The 19652-nt window shown below is 34.6% G+C and overlaps 1 protein-coding gene across 1 annotated transcript in view; it reads left to right on the top strand.

Moving 5' to 3' along the window:
• The first annotated feature begins 1042 nt into the window (after positions 1–1042).
• LOC136035556 (uncharacterized) overlaps positions 1043–19652 on the top strand; it is an 88616-nt gene continuing 70006 nt past the window's right edge. Inside the window, exon 1 of the mRNA XM_065717424.1 lies at positions 1043–1182. The gene's annotated coding sequence lies outside the window, so the exon portion shown is untranslated. The remainder of the gene's footprint in view (positions 1183–19652) is intronic.

Genomic DNA, 19652 nt, shown 5'->3' with positions numbered 1-19652 from the left:
ATATATATATATATATATATATATATATATAAACTGTGTTGTTTTACAGTAACGTCGTAAAATAAACGCATAGGTGATGAGTCCAGGCTTTTTTGTAGCTTAGTAATAGAATTTACAACTGTCACCAACAAACGAAAATGTGCGAAAAAATATTTTTTTTTTTTTAATAAAGAAACAATAAGACTGATACTTATCGGATTTTGTGAAGGGTGGGACAAATTTTTTCCATAAAATGAAAAAAAGATTATTATCAAAATTGCCGCTGATGTCCCGATAATAATACTAGTTCAATTAGAATAAAAAATAAATATTTTCTATATTTGTCGGGGGAAAACTTGTGTTTTGAATGAGAAAAAAGTGAAAGGAAAAGAAAAAAGTGAAGGTTTCAATTAGATCACTGATAACCGATTTTTACAGACAAGAGGATAAGCAAAGGTTACAAATTCAGGAAAATACAGGGCGGAAGCAAAGATTTTACTCTATTCTGCAAAATGGCATTTTTCAAAAGAAAAAACAAAACACCAATCTTTAGCCATTTTTCCACATCTAGGGGGTAATTTTACCCCCTTCCTATAGGTGCGCTTGTATAAAACATGGTAAAGAAACAAATTAACTAATAATTGCATTGATAAATTATATTGATTCTATTGATTTTTTGGTTGATTTAGTGGCTTCTATTCAATAATCTAGTGATTTATGTGCTGATATAGGGATTTTTCTTTAAAAATCTAGTGATTTTTTTATCAGGGGGCAACTCAGCGCAACCTTGCATTGCCTATTGTTGCTTGGGGGCTAAACATGCTGGTATCTGTGTCCATAAGTTGTTTTATTCATATCAAATTTAAGCAGTCTTGTCAAATACAAACTGAATTTATGACCTATAACTAAATCTGAGTATTTCACTGCGCCTAAAAAGATTGTCTGAAATACCTATACGTACTAAATGTGGCTGATGAGAAGCAACATATACCATTATACCTATTAAAAATAGGTAATTGGAACTCATTTTTCCAAAGACTTCCAGCTACACTCCCATGGTTGCGTCGTCTTTAGGTCAGGCGGGTAGCATACCCAGACTATCGAGAGTAAGAGGGTATTTGAAAGGAACAGTGATTCGGTAGACTTGATCTAGTGTGGCACACCGACAAAGGAATAATACTTTTGAAATTATTTATTGATAAGGTAAATCAATTTATTACATAATAAAAACAACGAGCTACAATAGTTTCGAAAGCCAGTACATGTACCAAGGACAACTTAAAAATATTGATAAATTCTAGTTAGCCGATTTTTCTATCTTGGAAAGGGTTAGGAAAATGACAAAAGTATGTCCTGGGAAGGTATTTTGAAGTACCTATCTCCGCTCCTTCTCCCTCTAGAGGGCCCTGACCTTTATAGATCTTTAAAAAATATTTGTGTTATATAAATGAAACCTTGCAAAATAGATCTTCGTCTTGAATGAAGTACAATAAACTGTTTTTGGTCATTTTGACTTTTTGAACATCTTTTCTCTCTTGCAAAACTACCGCAAACTCACCGGTTATGGAGTTATTCCGGCCCAAATATTCTTGTATTTATACATATAGAATTGCAATCATTTCCGTTTTCGTTGATAGGGAATTTGAAATAGCTAACTTTTTAAGACCAAAAATTGCTCTGTGGCTTTTAGAGACAATTTTTGTTAGGTTAGGTTAGGTGTGCGGCAGTTTTGCAAGAGAGAAAAGATGTTCAAAAAGTCAAAATGCATCTATTAACAATAGTTTCATGACCCAAAAAAATTGTTCCGGTAATACCAACATTGACCCTGTTTTCAGCCTTACAACTTTGCTCAATTCCAATTTATGAGGTTTCAAAGATTTGAAGATGTATTTAATAAATTTAGAAAAATTAACCATTGATATAGCTTAAAATTCTGCTCAAATAACAGGAATCGCCTTTCAGAACTAAAGACAGAGAATAAGAAACTGATAACTGAAAATTAAGATAAATGTAGTTTTGTTAACATTTCAATAAGTAGGGCCTACAGACATGTTAAGCAGGAAAATTTCTAAGTCTTAAATATCAGAAGAGGGTTAACATGGAAGATTGGCAAAATTTTACTAGAGTATGTTTTTGGCCCTGGATTCATTGCTGGAAGTTTCATCTTCCTAATCAAATCCCTTTCCAAGATTGCAAAAAGTAGCTAAACTAGAATTTTACTAAAATATGCATATTTCTACTATAATCACTGGCAAAATAGTATCGACAATATCAAAATACATCAATAATGCATCGAATTGCTTTATCAGTCTTAATTTTTAAATATGGGTCTGCTGTTATCAGCTTAAATGTTGTGGGCTATGCAATGGATGTTAGCAACTGGCTAGTCATTTAATTAATGCTTGTGATTAATTAATGTTTTGATTTTGGCTCCCCGCATTTGAATAATTAAAACTAAATTTGCATATTAACTTTTTTTGGCTAAACGTTTTTCTAATAGTTTTGATCGGACGATTTTGATAAAAAAAAGGGGGCGGGGGAGGAGGCCTAGTTACAGTCCAATTTTTGGTTACTTAAAAAGGCAACTAGAACTTTTGTTTAGCATCGTTTTTATTTGTAATAAATGTACGTTAATTACGAATTAACTTACGTAGCGAAATTCTTTATTTGTATAATTTTATTACGTATATGAGGGGGTTCTTCCCTCGTCAATACCTCACTTTTTACACTAAAGCTTTAATTTAGTCCCAATTCTTTAAGAATGACCCCTGAATCACAAAGGCCGTTGAATAAATTGTTGAAGTCACTAAAAATTCTTTAGCTTAAAGAGTGAGATATTGTGGAGGAGACGAACCCCCTTATATACGTGACAATTTCTGTTCGTTTTAGGTTCTAATGCTGCTCCTTACTTCCACCTGATTTTTTTTTTATTTATTTCCTCATTGTTCTTTTTAAATAATGCTAGAAAATCTTGCGGTCCCTTCATGGAAATGTTCTTCCCTCGTGATAAATTCCTCCGTGGAAAGATACTCTCACGTAACCCTCTCCCCCGCCCCCCTTTAACGTGAAAATGTCTCCCTGAAAACGTCTATACATGTCCCAGTAGCAGCCCCTCCCCTGGGGACTGTGGGGGATTAAGTCGTCCCATAAGACATAATTATTAGGTTTTTTGACTATGCTGGACAAAATGGCTATCTCAAAAATTGTAATTCAGTGACTTCGGGAAAACAATTAGCATGTGAGGGGGGCTAGAAGCCCTCCAATTTTTTCGGTCGCTTAAAAAAGGCACTATAACGTTTAATTTCTGTTAGAGTGAGCCCTCTCGCAACATTCAAGGACCACTGGGTCGATACGATCAACCCCGGGGATAAGAAGAAAAAAAAAATCAAATAAACTCGCAAGCGTGATCTGTCTTCTGGGAAAAAATACAAAATTCCACATTTTTGCAGATAGGGGCTTGTAATTTCTGCAGTAAGGTTCTCTGATATGCTGAATCTGATGGTGTGATTTCTGTTAAGATTCAGTGACTGTAGGGATGTTTCCCACCATTTTTTAAAATAAGGCAATTTTTTTCAGCTTTATGAAAGCTTGATGAAACTTATATATTTAGAATCGACGTAAAAATGCGATTCTTTTGGTGTAACTATTGGTATAAAAATTTCATTTCCTTAGAGTTTCGGTTACTGTTGAGCCGGGTCGCTCCTTACTACAATTTCGTTACCACGAACTGTTTGATCAATATGGTAGCTTCAGAACCCGAAGCGTGAATATTGCCTGACATGACTTTTCAGAACTAAGTGAATCTGAAATCTTAAAAGCATGAAGGATTAAATGTTTCAAAAATTTATCCAACAATCACTAAAAATTTGAAGCTGAAGCAAAAGGAATCAACCAAATTTTGATTCTGACATGTATTTTCAGGGTTATAAGAATGAACATTTCAGGAAAATCCTATAAACCGCTTTGAATTAAAATTTCTCTTCTGGATTTCTCTTAATGGATTACAGTATAGAAATGCTTTTGAAAAGTGGAATTTCAAAATTCGCAAAGATCCTTGAAATATATAATTGCCTTAAAAGTTGAGTAGAATTTTTTTTTTTTTTTTTTTTTTTTTTTTTTTTTTTTTTTTTTTAAAATGGGAATGCAAGTCATTTAAGACATGTTAGTTACTATATCAATATTTATCGGTCTTGTTTTTTTCTATTTTACCAAAAACTTGCACAACATACTTTACCTTAAAACCTATACCCAGGCCCGATCTATAGCCACACCCGTCAATAATTAATAACAATAATAATAATAAAAAGGTTTACGAGTAAAAAAAAAATTAAAATTTCTTTCTAATTTAACTAGTTGAAACCGAATGTAATTTGGTTTTCTTCTTCAGCAATTTTTTCAATACACAAAAATTGTTTGATCCCCAGAACTTTTACTGTGTTTTTGATATTTACTGAAATAATAGTGATATTTAATGTTCAACAGTATTATATAGTTTTGAAATCTCTTGGTTAAATGATAATTATAACTTGAGTGCAATTATGTTTTACAGTGTGGCATATAAAACTGAATAAAATCATACTTTATGTGGTCTAACAAAAAAACAATGAGCAATCGTTATAATTGCATAGACGATGTTTTTTTTGGTGTGTATTAAAATGCTCGAGTCTGTAATTGGCAGGTAACCTAACACAGAGACACCTAAAGTTTAAAATGTTGCCCCAGTATATTAAAAAAAAAAAACGTTTTGAATATACGGAGTGGAAGCACATACTGTATCTCATTGTTTATTTCAGAAGCCATTATGACAACAACCACATTTTTTGGCAAACATGAATATGATTTAAACCACTAGGTTATAGTATTTAATATCTTAAATTACTTTCTGGTGAAAACCTTATCTACTAGAGCGTAGCGTCTAAAGAATTGCCATTTAACTTAACCTCCTTGTCACTTTGGTCCAAATACTTCGTAAATAAACCATTGGCATTACAATCAACCACAAAAAGCATAATTATATCACTCTTATAAGGAATTCACATTGACATTCCATAGCATAAGCTACTTGACCAAAGGGTGTAAAATGGTTTTTGGTTGGTCACTTAGAACTAATCCGCAAATCAGAAGCCAGGTTTCATTCTCACGGACCTAATGTAAAACCAGCGTAATAGGCTTTCTAAGCCAGTGCAGAATTCACCGACCACTCCTGTCACAATTCAGTCCGGAGAATTCGGTATTAAATTCGAGGAATTCTTTACAAGTAGCTCTCGGAAGCCAAGATATATTAATTTCAGTCCTAATCTCAGCAAATATTTCTTCTTTCTGAGATCATAAAAGTGGCGTCAATTCTGCTAAAATCTAGGAAGAGGGTGGTAAATTTATTTTACTCTGGGGTAAGGTGGGGAGAAAGTTGCCATTTTTTTAAGTTTTTCAATAAAGTATATAAAGGCATTCTTCAATGAAAATACCCAAAGAATGTATTTTTAAAACATCGGTCGGGGGCTGTAGAGGGTTCCTTTCCCCATGCAACTGACGCCGCTGGAAGTAAACACATATTTTCTTTTACTTATGTTCAAGTAACAAAAGAGGCTATCAGACTCTAGGCATAAAAAAAAGAAGAACACGTGACACAGCCTATAGGCCTACAATTTTTTGAGGACCTGGCAAAAAGTATATTTCCCCATTTCCCCAACAACAAAAATAGTCACTTCAACCCTTCCCATCCAAATAAACGTTTCATGTAAGTTTAAACTCAATCCCTTAGCCTTGAGACAAACCCTGTGATGATCAGATACCAGCTGACTTTGCGAAACGATTCCGAGGAAAAATTAGCTTCAGTTATCCATTTTATGCCTTACGTGACTGGCTAGGTCTGAAAGACATTACCGAGTGACATAGAGTAAGATAAGTTTACCAGCTCATATATTTGTTGTACATAAGTAATAAGCCCGTTTGGAGCTTTCGCTGGTGATATTCTACCACTCCAAAAAAACAAGATCATGGACTTAATGTCTTTTGATACTAAGTTGATAGATTGGGCCTCGTTTGACCCTTCATGGAATTTGCTGGAATCCAAAAACAGCACACCTCAACAAATGCTAATAGTAATGGAAGTCATTCCAGAGGTGGAGTAAAATAGAATCTACGGATATGCCCCCCAATGTACCTACTCCCTCACTAGTTGGGTGTATGTGCACCTTTTTTACTGAATATTCTACCAAATCAATAAAATACCATAATTTGCTTAAAATGTAAAAAAGAGTTTTCTCAAATAAATTTTCACATAAAACACTGTAAAAATTGTGAAATTTGTTTTTCGAAGTTGTGGATTTTTTAATTTTGTAAAGGAAAAAACAGAAGAGAGTGTTTTTCAACGAAAATACAAGGAAACAAAAAATTTTCAAACTTTAGAGATGGAGTAAAATAGAATCTACGGATATGCCCCCTGATGTACCTACCCCCTCACTAGTTGGGTGTATGTGCACTTTTTTTTACTGAATATTCTACCACATCAATAAAATACCATAATTTGCTTTAAATGTCAAGAAAGATTTTTCTCAAATAAATTTTCACATAAAGACACTTTAAAAATTGTGAATTTTGTTTTTCGAAGTGGTGGTATTTTTGATTTTGTAATGAAAAAACAGAAAAGGGTGTTTTTGAGTGAAAATACAAAGAAACCAAAAATTTTCAAACTTTAGAGGTGGAGTAAAATAGAATATGCGGATATACCCCCCGATGTACCTTCTACCTCACTAGTTGGGTGTATGTGCATCTTTTTTACTGAATATTCTACCACATCAATAAAATACCATAATTTGCTTAAAATGTCAAGAAAGAGTTTTCGCAAATAAATTTTCACAAATAATTTTTCACATAAAAACACTGTAAAAATTTTGAAATTTATTTTTTTAAATGATGGTGTTTTTCAATTTTGCAATGGAAAAACAGGAAAGGGTGTTTTTCAATGAAAATACAAAGAAACAAAAGATTTTCAAACTTTAGCGGTGGAGTAAAATAAAATCTACGGATATGCCCCCCGATGTGCCTACTCCCTCACTAGTTGGGTGTATGTGCACCTTTTTTGTTGAATATGCTACCACACCAATAAAATAAAATAATTTGCATAAAATGTCAAAAAAGAGTTTTCTCAAATAAATTTTCACGTAAAAACACTTAAAAATTGTGAAATTTGTTTTTCGAAGTGGTGGTATTTTTTATTTTGTAATGGAAAAACAGAAAAGGGTATTTTTCAATGAAAATAAAAAGAAACAAAAGATTTTAAAACTTTAGAGGTAGAGTAAGATAGAATCTGCGGATATGCCCCCCGATGCATCTACTCCGTCACTAGTTGGGTGTGTGTGCACCTTTTTTATTGAATATTCTACCACACCAATAAAATACCATAATTTGCGTAAAATGTCAGAAAAGAGTTTTCCCAAATAAATTTTCAGGTTAGTAGCATGAACTCTGTTAGGAAAGCTGATATTCAGTGAGTTCCCGTGATTGGAAATCTCAACTTTGTATCAAATTTTGTTTAGGGTTATTACTTCACCTAAAAATCCCCGAAGCAAAGAATAAAACCACCTAAAAAAATATCTTCTAGCCTTTACTTCATGATATACATATGTAATTAATATATACGATTATATTTCAAGGATTGGCTTAGGATGAGTGGACTACAGAATACATTTTAAGTGTGTACACTTCCATCCTTTTCTTATGGAGATTGAGGCTCAGACTGACACAGATGTGCTAGGAATCCATCCTACTTAGGCTAGCCTATTTGCTGGATGTCGATGTCTGTCACAGCAAAGCCAGAGCCGTATCCACGATTTTTTTTCGGGGGGGGGGGACGAAAGAATTTTTCCCTGGGGGCTTACTAAAAATTTTAAAAAATGCATCAAAAATTCATTTTTGCTACGCTCTTATGAGTCATACAAGCATTTCGGGAGGAGGGGGGGTCAAAAATCCTCCTCCCTTACCCTGGATACAGCCTTGAACGGAGCACACATAGAAAAAAGCTCAGACAAACAGAAAAACAAGGATGTTTAACACCCAAAATATTTTGAATTTTGGATTCAATGTGATCACGACATGAGTACCATCGAACAGTTCGTGGTAATGAACTGTAAGCAAGTACTGACCCGGCTCAATAGTAACCGAAATTCTAAAAAACGTATTATACTGATTCTAAATATATAAGTTTCATTAATTGTAATCTTATCGATTAAAGGCTACGAGCCTTAGAAAATTTGCCTGATTTCCAAAAAAGGGGGAAATACCCCCCTAAAAATATTAGAATCTTAAAAATATCAAACCATCAGAGTCAGTGTATCAGAAAAACCCTAGTGTAGAGGTTTCTTGCTCCTGTCTGCAAAAATGTGGAATTTTGTATTTTTTTGCCTGAAGATCATGGATGCGTGTTTATTTGTTTTTTTTTCCAGGGGTGATCGTATCGACCCAGTGGTCCTATAATGTCGTTAAAGGGCTCACTGCACTTTTTAAGTAAATAAAAAGATTGGAGGGGAGCCTGGCCCCTTCCACCACCCCTATCTTTCCCAAAGTCGTCTGGACAAAATTTTTCGGTAGCCATTTTGCTCATCATAGTTAAAAGGTCGATAAATATGTCTTTCAATATAACATGACCCCCACAGCCCCAGGGGAAAGGTCTTTAGGTCATTAAATTTGTCCATTTTTTACGCATAGTATCTGTTATTGTGAAGTATGTATACATTTACTGGTGGGGGTGAATTTTTTGCTAGAGTTTTTACACTGGTGAATTTTCTGTGAGGAGGGAAGTTTCCAGGGGTTGTTTCCAGTTGTCAGGGGAAATACTACACTGGGGGAATTTGCCAGAAATCCTATTCAAAATTATTTTTAAATATTTTGTTTCTCTTTTCCGTCTCATTTTACGCGTGGAGTCGTTAAGGGTAATTGCGTGGGTTACATTTTCACCGGAAATTAATTTTCAAGAGGATATTTCTATGGGGAGGGGGATTTCACCATGGAGGTGGGGCTAGATTTCCTGGCATTACTTTAAAAATTAATTTCAATTTAGTCAGGAAGTCAAGACGATTAGAAATTAAATTAGAAAAAAGTTTTTTTTTTAACTGGAAATAAGGAGCAACATTAAAACTTAAAGCCGAATAAAAATTATTACTTATATGATGGGGGTTGCCCCTTACTCTGCACGATAATGTATCACTGGATGGATTTGAAGGAAGAGGTCTCGGACAAGCGAGACTGAAGAAATTTATTTCAAAGGAGTAGCAGCTGAAAAAAGTGTAAATAAATAGGCGAACTGTAAGAAAATAGTCTAAATTATAGGACTATTTAAGTTTTGTAGCCCTCTCCCTACATGCATGCCTAGACTCTGTCCTGTATGGCCCTCTGTTCATGTCCTTGATCTTGTCAGTCTTTGATTACGAACGACATCTGAAGGGCAGTTAAGAGAACTACTTCCTGTAATGAAAAACAATAAAGTTCAATGTCAATTGAATTTTATAATTGTTTGTTTGTTAATTTTGCTGTTTTAAGAATTTCCTTATGCCTTGAAATGTTTGGTTTTGTGTGAAAAAAACAATGTACATTAATTTCAGTATCCTTGTTCCGGGTTAAAATTTAAACAATCGTTTAGCAAATTTCTTAATTATAACATTTGCATCTTAGACTTAGTTTTCTGTTTGAAAATTACGCCAGGTCGAAAACATTTTACTATCATATGTCTTTTTTTCAATTGGTTCTAATGTAAATAATTTTTAATGTTGATGTTTTGTCTCATGCAAGCACTAGTTTGAATGAAAAAAATTACATTTTTCAGAAAGTACTTCCCTTTATCTAATTAAATAAAAAAAAAACAAGTGTTTTTAACTGAAAGTAAGGAGCGACATTAAAACTTAAAACGAACAGAAATCACCCCGTATATGAAAGAGGCTGCTACTTCTTCAACACCCTGCTCTTTACGCTAAAGTTTGACTCTTTGTCTCAACTCTACTTTTCGAAAACTGTAAAAACTTTAGCATAAAGAGCAGGGCGTTGAAGAAGGAGCAGCCCCTTTCATATACGGGGTAATCTCTGTTCGTTTTAAGTTTTAATGTCGCTCCTTACTTTCAGTTAAAAACACTTGTTTTTTTTTATTTAATTTCTGAACGTTTTTTAGTTAATCCATGTTTTGATTTCGACTCTCCGCAGATGAATAATTAAAGCGAAATTTGCATATTTATTTATTTGGATAAACGGCTTTCCCATAGTTTTGATCGAATGATTTTGCGAAAAAAGGAGGGGAAGGAAGCCCAGTTGCTCTCCAATTTTTTGGGTACTTAAAAAGGCAACTAGAACTTTTAGTTTTTACGAACGTTTTCATTAGTAAAAGATATGCGTAACTTACGAATTAGCTTACGTAACAAACTTCTATGTTCGTATGTTTTTATTACGTATATGAGAAGGTTCGCCCACTCGTCAATACCTCGTCAATAACTCTTTGCATTAAAGCTTAAATTTTGTCCCCTGAATCACAAAGGCCGTAGAATAAATAGTTGAAATTACTAAGAATCCTTTAGCGTAAAGAGTGAGGTATTAGGAGGAAGTGAACCCCTTATATGCGTAATATTTTCTATTCGTTTTAAGTTTTAATGCTACTCCATACTTCCAGTTGAAAAAAACCTTTTCATATTTATTTTCTCATTGTTTTTTTAAATAATGCTAGAAAATGCTGCGCCCCCTTTATGGAATCTTCTTCCCCCATGAAAAATTCCTCCATGGAAAATTTCCCCCACATAGCTCCCTCTTCTCAACCCCCCCTCCCAACCAAAAAAAAAACCCTGAAAACATCTCTACATTTCCCAATTACCAATAATATATGCAAACACTGGTCAAAATTTGCAACTTGCAGCCCCTCCCACGGGGACTGTGGGGGAGTAAGTCGTCCCCAGAGACATATTTATAAGGTATTTCAACCATGTTGAATAAAATGGCTATCTCAGAATTTTGATCTGACTACTTTGGGAAAAAATGAGGGTGGGAGGGGGCCTAGGTGCCCTCCGATTTTTTGGTCACTTAAAAAGGGCACTAGAACTTTTCATTTCCGTTCGAATGAGCCCTCTCGCAAAATTCTAGGACCACTGGGTCGATACGATCACCCCTGGGAAAAAGAAAAAAAAAACAAACAAAAAAAAAAAAAAAAACAAATAAACACGCATCCGTGATTTGTCTTCTGGCAAAAAATACAAAATTCCACATTTTTGTAGATAGGATCTTGGAACTTGTACAATAGGGTTCTCTGATACGCTGAATCTGATGGTGTGATTTTCATTAAGATTCTATGACTTTTAGGGGGTGTTTCACCCTATTTTTTAAAATAGGGCAGATTTTCTCAGGCTCGTAACTTTTGATGGGTAATTCTAAACTTGATGAAACTTATATATTTAGAATCAGCATTAAAATGCAGTTCTTTTGATGTAACTATTGGTATCAAAATTCCGTTTTATATAGTTTTGGTTACTATTGAGCCGGGTCGCTCCTTACTACAGTTCGTTACCACGAACTGTTTGATACTATGGCGCTAAGCCGTCTAAGGCCCACGCACTGTAAAATATATACCTTCAATCCACTTTATTCAAGATTTAAAGGCATCGCAATTTTTTATAGCTTAGTCCTGATCTAATAGGGGTGAAACCGCCTTTTCTCTGACAATCGTTTTCTCTGAAGATTATTTAGTATAACTATTCCATGTATATAGTCTTGCCCCACCCGGAAGAATTCTGGGTCGCTAACCACTTTTGTACTAAACTGTATGTATTAAGCTTCTCTACTTAAAAATAAGTTATTTACATAATAGATTGTGATGGAAGAAGAGTGTGCGGAGCTGTTGTGGCCCTAGGAGGCTTGATGCTGCAGCGAGTTGTTAGTAGTAGTAGTATGCATGCATGCACTGTTACTACGTATAACACATACACAGGCGGGGGGAGGTCACTAGGTGTTTGGCACACCGTTTGGAACCGATTTATTAAAGGAAATAATATGAGCTATAGCATACAACTAATGGGCGAGGGGGCTCAGATTCAGTGGTCCCAATTAGCGCCTTCTAATTATACAAACTAGACTTATGTGGAAGATTTTGATTTCAATTAGGTGCAACATGACCACCTCCAAAAAAAATTGTCACCCTACGAGATATATCGTTTAAACGTTTCTACTGTTTTCGTTAAAACGGCTATTTAGAAATTTGGCCAAATGCCATATGCTCTCATAGGGACAGACAAAATGCCTACCCTCATCTTGTCACAGATAAACAACTGTAGATCTAAAAAAATACCATCAAATTTGTCCTTGTAACTTTCTACGATCATATGTTCAATATAAAGATATCTTTGGCTATATTGTAATATATTCTATATACCGAGCATAATTCTTAATCGATATCCTTTTCAAAACCGATGTAAACTTTGATCTTCAACATCATACAATAATGGAACGCGTTTTAAGCTTTTATCTGTAGAGGTTCCACAACTATGGAAATTTTACTACTGTTAAATATTTGCATAATTACAGCTTTTCACATATGACCATATATTGTGATGTAAAAGCCGTGAGTCCTTCACGTCCTACTTCTTGTCTCCCATAAGTGGTTGTGTTGTTGGAATTGGTTTTTGCCAAATGCAGTGTTAATTGATGAGGAATTTCATTATGTTTTGTATGCTTAGTAGCTTTCACATAATGATATTTAGACAAGGGCCGGCTAAAACAGCAGTTTCCGCATGGTCAGATTTGTATTTACTATTGTCAAGCAGGGCTCTAACAAGCTATAGGACAGGAAGGGCCTGTCCCTGATCTCAATCTGCCTCCCCCCCCCCAGTTGAAATAAAATGTTTTCAATTATCTTGTCAAAACTAAGATAGGCCCATATAATACAAGCATCCACAGAAACAGGTCATTTTTCTTTAGCATACCTTTGCCTTTATGGTACTATATGGCTCATTTTCCATTCGGGAATTTTCAATTGACTTGGGAAAATTGACTCCAACTTTGCCCCCTCTCCCAGGATTTAAACGAAATTACGCCACTGTTGTCGAGGTTTACAGAGATTTCGGCATTACTCGGGCAAAAATGTGCTTCTATTCTGAGGAATAAGGTACTAAGGTACGTACAGGTGCTTTTATTATGTTAGAAGTAAAGATTGCCATATAGTTGAATCCAGGGTGAATATAAAGCCAAAATGCTGGAAGAGCCACTGTTTTCTGGGCAGTTATTACCTCGGTTACGAAAATATTATCATAACTCTCGCCTGAGGGTTTGTAAGTTGTAGAGTTGTTACTGAACCAAAAAGCTGACCTGATATTTAAGATGTAGTATTTTATGATTTTCTTCGAGTATCTTTCGTATTAACTTTATAATCAACGCAATAGTGCTCGCGTAGTAAAGGAAGGTTTATCGTGCTTATATTTCTTTTTGCTGCTTTTTTTTTCCAGGGACCACCATATTGAGCATATAGTAATCGGAGAAAATCAATTAAGGGCTTACTCGATTGCAAATTTTTAGATCTAGCTGCCTTTTAAGAACTTCGGCCAATCTAAAAGCCCTTCACCATCCCATCAACGTTACATACCTGTGTTCGTTAAGGCTTTCTTGAGTCCCAATACGGCACCATATCAGAAATTGGAAAAGTTATTTCAAATTAAAAAAAAAATTAAAAAAATGTCCTCAGGGGTGACTAGATAAAAAAGCCCAAGGGGTAGGTGATTAGGTGCTCCAAATTTTTACAAATAATCCATACAAAACGTAATTCTATATACATTAAATAAAATAAAAAGAAATTTTCAACTGAAAGAAAGGAGCAATATTAAAATATAAAATGAACAGACATCATTCCCTATATGAGAAAAGCTTCCCGCCTCCCATCAACCTCTCACTTTTGATGCTGATGTTTTTTAGTGCCTAAAAAAACGTCTTATTCAAAATTAGCATTTTTTGTGTTTCAGCAGTCGTTCTTAAAGAATTAGGACACAAAGTTTACCTTTAATTTCATTTGAAAAAACTTGTTGTTTTGAATTTGAATTCTGATTCAAAATAAGTTTTAATCTGCACGATTAGAAAGCATTAAGCAGTATCTTTGGCTTTAAATTTCCTCCAATATCCCCCTACCCACACACAAACCACTAACAGTACTTGGACATGTTGCATATATTTCAACTCATGATCACTTAAGGACTATTTAGAGTGTACTTAAATATTAGTAATTAAAAAGCTTCAAGATCCGAATATAATACTCCAAAATCACAAAACATTAAGCAAATTCCTTACCAACGGTATTTGATACATATCGAACCTGGTTAATGAGAACTTCTGAGCTGGTTGAGTACAGCTCTCAGATTAATATTGTAAGTAATTTTAAGTAATAAGTAATTAGTAAAGTAATAATTAGTAAGTAATAAGTAATTAAGTCCAAGCTTAAACAGACCAAATGTATTTCACAATAGCGGTCATGTCACCCTTCGCTGTATTATGTAATGATTCCCTACCTACGTGGTTTCAGATAAAAACCTGGAGATGAAAATGTAGGGAGGGGGGGCAAGTTTTTATCGCTGTTTTTTTTTTAATGTAGACACAAAAAAGGTATTTTCTTTTTTAATCCGGGTGGCTGAAGGCATATTTCTTCATTTACTCAATTAAAAAAAAAAATTGTGCAGGAGAGAGTTAGCGCCCATGCTCCGCCAAAATCTCCGCACCTCAGCTTCATACATTTGAACATATTTTCCCACTTTTGACTGACAATTGAACAGGGATTATTTAGGGAATGGTCATAAATCTATTAAAAATCCTAAATCAAAAGATACTTATAACATGCTTCGCAAATGCTGATTGTTTTTGTTAAAATTAGTAATGAAGGGTTGATTGCAAATCTGGGTCTAATTTTACAATATCTAAGTGCAAATCAAAACTCAATTAAGTACCTTATATATTTTACAAAGAATGTGCTTATTAATGCAATATAAGTCCGAAAAAAAAAGACTACATATTTCACAAAGGGCCAACGGATTACGACTTGTTGAGAACCAGAATCATGCAAGGAATTCCAATTTGCATGATTGTGTGTGGGTGGATATTTGAATTCTTGGGGCCTCGCCTCATCCTGTACAACCCTTCTTTTTTCCAAAATTGCTTGTACGGGCTAGAACCTCTTTCGACAGGGGCTATTTTAGGGGGAAATGTAGGGGCAAATAATACTAAATAAAACAAAAAATGATAAATAGTTAAATAGTAAGAAGTAAAATTAAAGATTATTAACGCTTGGAAAATAAAATAGTCTAAATAATAAATTAAAAATATAAATTGTTAATTAATGAATGAACTAAAAATAACTTTAAACAAATTGCCAAGCGAAACCTTCAATACTAAGCGGCTTTTCAGTAGGGGGAGCAATAACCGCCTCTATGTAACTAGTGTTCATTTTAAGTTTGGAATTTTATCTCTCCATTTAGTAATTAATTCCACTTATTTTAAGTTCAGCGTCTTTTATAAGTTAATTTCCTGCTTGTTCTAAATTTTTTGTTTTCCATTCATGGAAATAACAAGCATCTTTTGTAAATTTAATAATATATTTATAGGCAAATTGGATTTTTTTTTTATTTGCTCTACTCGAAGCCCACACCAGTGTACCCAGGTTGTCGAGATTTTACTCATATTATGTTTTTATTGTGTTTTATGTTTCATATGTTTTACTCACTTTATTTATGCTTTGGAGTGTTATCTGATCTGCTGCAATCTAGCAATTTTATCGTCATTTTGACGAAAAAATTATCCCTGATAATAGTTATGGATTTTCTTACAAGCAATGGTTTGGAATTTTAAACTTTTGAATGAGCTATTCTAATGGTAGTAAATAAAAGAGTGCAACCTCAATCAAGAAATATTCTAGGGTATGGATTCCTCTCCGAATTTGGCTTATTCAGTTCTGCTAAAAGCAACATCATTTTAATTGAAATGTCCTGTGAAGTGGTAATCTGTGAACATAGTTTCAACTATAGCTTTGAGTTACAACCTAGGTCTTAAAGATAGCCTTGAATCTAAGAAAACTTTAATGATAACTTTTTAACTGGTTATAAGTAAAAAATACAGCTGGAGTGGTCGTATTTAAAAGTTTAGCTCAGGCTTATTATTTGAGATAAAAAAAAAACTCCAAAAATTGGGTAGGCATTCTGTAGTTTTGGGTATCTCCTACTCCTGTTGTTTTAAGTACATACGTAAGAGACGGAACCTCATTGAAAATTTCTCAATTTGTTCCATATGTTACTATACTTTCTGAGAAAATACATTTTTTTTTATGCTGTTTTAGGAAATATCTGACAATTCCTATGTACCTACCTTTTAGTTATCTATGGTTGCAGAGGTTTAGTGTTTAGCCACTGTTCGGTCGAACTGTGCGGTTGTTTACATCTTGAAAAATATATTGGGCATTTTTATTCCCGTTGTGTGCATGAAATTGTGCTAGTTATTAAGGATGATTTTTTTCAGAATGGTGAAAACATGGACTTACTAATGTTTTATCTTCATTCAGTCTTTTCATAAACTTCAGTTTAAAATCTAAGTTTTCCATTAATTATAAAAAATCCTTGAACGAGCAGAAATTTTCTCTTCTAAGATGTCAACTTTAAACGAACAACTATAAATGAAGAAATAAAAAATAGACACAAATTAAAGTGAGAAACGAACAAAAATAGTAATAATAAAAAAAGGAACGGAAATTCCTATAAATGAGTGTGGTGTCACGAACAACCTAAAATCTTTTAAAGGCTAGATAGTCATTTGTACTTCACTGAAAAAAATATAATTCAACACTTTTATTTTATCTACTGTAAATGGAAAAAAGGCTACTAAAATACCAAGGGTGGCTTTTCTTTTTCAATATCATTCTATTCACAGTAATAACAATTTAGTTTTCCTGGTCCAACATGGATATAACTTAATTTTTTCATCGCAAAAATAGCATTCTAGCCTTGGGGTGGTTAACGGGGTTGGTTAACTGCACTTATTTATAGTAATTACAGTTTGTTTCAAATCCCTCTTAATTTTTATTGTACTTTCTTTTCGTTTTGAGTTTTATTTCTTCATTCATTACAACCTCGGTTAGTTTTAAGTTTGAATCCTTGCGAGTAAATTTCTGTTCATTTTAATTTTTAGCACTGCTCTTTACTTTTCATTGGAAAGCCGAAGAGCACGAGTAGAACATGTGTAACATTTGTTTCTGTCTAGTTGAAGGAAATAGGTCGGACCCAAGGAACGTCCCTCGGGACCTCCAATTATGTAAACAAAAATATATGCATAGTCCTGGTTTTCGATATTCTTTCTACTTATCTGTGAAGCCTTTTTCAAACTGGTTATTTACATAGTTTCTCCCCATTGACCTTGAGGCTGTACGCAATTATTGGGCTAAAATTTCCATTTAGCCCTATATTTGTAATCAGTTACTTCAAAAGTCCTTATATATTACCGTTGGTTTAGTTTCAGCTTTGTAAGGGGGTTCTATTTAGGCTTTTGCTTTAGAAATGATAAGATTTGTGCTGTCGGTTTTTTTGTCCAAGAGTTTTTGAAATGAAAAATTAAGTTAAGATGTAGAAATTAATCAGCATGTGTGACTGATGGTCTGATCACCAAGGTCATGAGCAGTCACGAGTCAAAAGAAATTCAATGGCTCTATATTAATGATATCAGGGGAAGGAGGGGGAGGACAATACGCAGCAAGGTCCTGCTTCTCTGCACTGAAATGATACCGAACAAGAACCTTTGAATTATCCTTTTTTCAACAAGGTTTAATAATGTCCACCTTTCTATTAAAATTCATCCTATGAAGCTTTGGTTTTAAAATGGGCTATTTGTATAATTCAGGGTCCTTTTGCCAGAGGATCCAAATATTATCTCGCCTCTGGAGGCGTATCTTTTTTAATTTCCAACCGTTTCGATTAAAATCACTATGACGAAAAGAAAAGATTTTGGAGCCCCTCAAATGAAAAAAAAACTGGTTTTTGGAGCTTTGAGCGTATTGTAACTATCATTTACTATCTCAAGTTTTTGCTTTTTTTTGTATGCAAGAACACTAAACTTAAGTTTGGCTGTCTCTTAATTTTCACCCTACGTCACGTTGGCCCTTAGGACCAACGCTTTGCTTTTTTGGGAGGAATTGGCGAGAAGCGGCAAGAGAATGCCAGTCAGGGATGAAGGGGAATGTAGGAAGCAGGAGGGGAATTTATAGCAAGGGTGGAGCCAGGGAGTAAAATAAAAATTAGAGATGTAATATCAGAAGCATAGATTAAACTATAATTATAAAGATTTATGACCAGTGCTGGGAAGTTTCGGCGTTTACTGAGACGAAACGGATACCTGTCTAGCTCTTAGTTGGAATCAAGTTGATTTTCAAATTTCGAAATGTCTTGTTATATGAAAGGCAAGCAAATAGGCAGTTTAACAAGAGCTAAGAGCTCATATGGCACTTTCGACGAGGCAAGAAGAGCTAAGAGCCAAGAGATCATACGGTATGAGCTCTTAACAAAATTCTGGGAATCAATAGATTGATTTAAAAGGGAAAATAAGAGGCTTAATGCCGGTCAGGATTTTAAATATGAGCTCTGAGTCAAGATGTCCTTCTAAATATCAAAATTCATTAAGATCCGATCACCCACTCGTAAGTTATAAATACCTAATTTTTTCTAATTTTTCCTCTCCCTTTAGCCCCCCAGATGGTCGAATCTGGGAAAACGACTTTATCAAGTCAAATTGTGCAGCTCCCTGAAATGCCTACCAATCTTCATCGTTCTACCACGTCCAGAAGCACCAAACTCGCCAAATCACTGTACCCCTCCCCCCAACTCCCCCAAAGAGAGTGAATCCAGTACGGTTCTGTCAATCACTTATCAAGGACATTTGCATATTCTATCCACCAAGCTTCATCCCGATTCCTCCACTCCAAGCGTTTTCCAAGATTTCCCCCTCCAATTCCCCCCCCCCATGTCAAAAGATCTGGTCGGGATTTGAAAAAAGAGCTCTGAGACATGAATTCCTTCGAAATATCAAATTTCATTAAGATCCGATCATCTATTCGTAAGATAAAAATACACCATTTTCATGTTTTCCAAGAATTCCGGTTTCCCCCTCCAACTCCCCCCAATGTCAAATGATCTGGTAGGTCGGAATTTAAAATTAGAGCTTTAAAGCACAAGATCCTTCTAAATATCGAATTTCATTAAGATCTGGTCACTCTTTCGTAAGTTACAAATACCTCAATTTTCAAAATCACCCCCCCCCAAAGAGAGCAGATCTGGTCCGGTTATGTCAGTCACGTATCTTAGACAGGTTTTTATTCTTCCCATCCAGTTTCATCCTGATCTTTCCGCTTTAAGTATTTTCTAAGATTTCCGCCTCCCCCCCAACTGCCCCCCCCCCCAATAACGCTGGATCCGCTTGAGATTTAAAATGAAAGATCTGAGTTACGAGGTCCTTCTAAATATGAAGTTTCATGAAGATCCGATCACTCCTTCGTAAGTTAAAAATACGTCATTTTTTCTTATTTTTCAGAACTAACCCCCCCCCCCCCCAATAGAGCGGATCCATTCCAATTATTTAAATCACATATCTAAGACTTCTGCTTATTTTTCTCCCCACTTTTCATCCCGATCCCTCCAATC

This window comes from Artemia franciscana, chromosome 14 (genome assembly GCF_032884065.1).
Source record: "Artemia franciscana chromosome 14, ASM3288406v1, whole genome shotgun sequence".
Classification (NCBI taxonomy): Eukaryota; Metazoa; Arthropoda; class Branchiopoda; order Anostraca; family Artemiidae; genus Artemia; species Artemia franciscana.
Note: the sequence above shows the minus strand (reverse complement) of the source record. Positions and strands in the feature narration are given on the sequence as shown.